Below are 2,500 nucleotides of genomic sequence, written 5' to 3'. Positions count from 1 at the left end.
GGGCAGCCAGGTAGCTGACGTGGCATTTCAAAAAGTTAAAAAAAATAAAAATAAAAGCTGAAAGGGTGGAGAATATAATATTTACATGTTAGAGGTTAATTTATCAAGGATTTTGATCTATTTGGTGCTGATGTGGCACAGTGTAGTGTTAAAAAAATAAAAGTAAATGAAGGATGCATATTTGCAAACAAGTATTGTCACAATACAAAATGTTGGGTTTTGAAATTACAATGCTAGTTTATATGTTATGAGATTAAAATTTCAGAGTCTAGGTTGTATGATTAAAAGAACAAAGTATGAGTTGAGGGGTTAGGGGTTAGGGTTAGGGTTTAGGGTTTAGGGTTTTAGGGTTTGCATGGGGTATATAAACCTAGATTCTAGGATTCACATAGATTATATAAAGGGTTTAGAAAGTTGGGCTTGGAGTATGTAAAGAGAAGATAGATTTAAGAATTCACACAAACAAAAATAAATTGGATGTGGAGTGTGAAGGATGAAGAATTGAAGACATTAAGTTTCAGTGGTGATGGATTAGTTAGTGGGCAATGATTACCTGTACGATGCATTAGTTAGCAAGTCATTAACATATTTGTACAACCAATTGATTGCACACACACAAATTTATCTCCAAAGTGACATGTAAACGATTTAGTGGATTTTTGACATGACATGGACTACCACGTGGCAGCCACATCAGCAAGGTAACACGTGGCACTTGAAAAAATCAATTTAGTATTCTTCTGCCTTTTATTTTTCTACCTTATTCCAGTTAATTAAATTACTTTAATATTTTTAATTCACCAATTTATTTTTATTTTTATTTATATTTCTGTCTAGGCGCAAGACTGGGCGGCCAGCAAGGAGTCGAGACAGGGAGTTAATTTTAAAATTGATTTTTAAAAAATGATTTATTTATTTATTTCCACCTATGCGGAAGACTGGGCGGCCAACGAGGAGTCGAGACAGCCAGGAGTCGGGACTTGGGCAAGGGAGCGGGACAAGAGGTCGGGACTCGCGGCGGGACAAGGAAGAGGAGGAGGAAGTCCGGGACTCGCGACGGGACTGGGACTCGCGCCGGGACTAGGGAGTCGCGGCGGGACAAGGAAGAGGAGGAGGAAGTCCGGGACTCGCGACGGGACTGGGACTCGCGCCGGGACTAGGGAGTCGCGGCGGGACAAGGAAGAGGAGGAGGAAGTCCGGGACTCGCGACGGGACTGGGACTCGCGCCGGGACTAGGGAGTCGCGGCGGGACAAGGAAGAGGAGGAGGAAGTCCGGGACTCGCGACGGGACTGGGACTCGCGCCGGGACTAGGGAGTCGCGGCGGGACAAGGAAGAGGAGGAGGAAGTCCGGGACTCGCGACGGGACTGGGACTCGCGCCGGGACTAGGGAGTCGCGGCGGGACAAGGAAGAGGAGGAGGAAGTCCGGGACTCGCGCACGGGACTAGGGAGTCGCGGCGGGACAAGGAAGAGGAGGAGGAAGTCCGGGACTCGCCACGGGACTAGGGAGTCGCGGCGGGACAAGGAAGAGAAGGAGGAAGTCCGGGACTCGCGACGGGACTGGGACTCGCGGCAGGACAAGGAAGAGAAGGAGGAGGTCCGGGACTCGCGCCGGGACTAGGAAGAGGGGAGGAGGTCCGGGACTCGCGACGGGACTAGGAAGTGGGGAGGAGGTCCGGGACTCGCGCCGGGACTAGGGAAGAGGAGGAGGAGGAGGAAGGCCGGGACTGGGACTCGCGGCGGGAGTAGGTAGTGGGGAGGAGGTCCGGGACTCGCAGCGGGACAAGGAGGAAGTCGGGGAGGAGGGCCGGGACCAGGAGTCGCGGCGGGGATAGCAGGCAGGACAGGGAGGGTGGGTGGTCTTCCACAAAAAAAAGTGTGTCTCGGAACTTCCTTAGTGCAGTAGGACGGGGGCCTGCCGAATCCCACAGAGAGTACTATGTGGGGAAGGGTTCCTCTGAAGCGTCTCGGGAAAAGTCGTGAGGGGGTGACGGTTGCTCGGTGCCTACGGGTCCCGACTGCTCGCTGCCTTCTTTGAGCCCAGTACCGACGTTCGCAGGGGGATACCTGGATACTACTGGGGTTACCTGGATACTTCTGGCGTGTTACCTTGGATCAGTGAGGAGTGGGGGTTAGTTTCCCGGCGACGCGACCCTCTGAGGAGGTCCCGCGGAGGGTCGCCGAGTATTATATGGTGAGCTGGCTGTCAAGGATTGTGAGTCCCGCTGCCAAAATTTTTTTTGGTGCGCGGGCGACTGGAAAAAGAGGGTTGGTCTTGTGCCGATACGCGTAACGTCGCAGCGAGTCCCAAGAGCTAGTAACCATTTTTGGCGGGGGGCGATGGCCTCGGTATTGTCAAGCCATTCTCTCATTCATTTGGGAGGGTGGGGAGAAGTGTTTGCCGAGGCCGTTCAAGCTCCGCCTGGTCGACCACCACTGTGACCGCCACCGCGCTCGATCTCTATTGCAAGCTCAGGTGAAATTCCTGATAAACTTGGAGG

Source organism: Physcomitrium patens, chromosome 6, assembly GCF_059467195.1.
Source record: "Physcomitrium patens ecotype Gransden chromosome 6, ASM5946719v1, whole genome shotgun sequence".
NCBI lineage: Eukaryota > Viridiplantae > Streptophyta > Bryopsida > Funariales > Funariaceae > Physcomitrium > Physcomitrium patens.
This window is presented reverse-complemented; position numbering follows the sequence as displayed.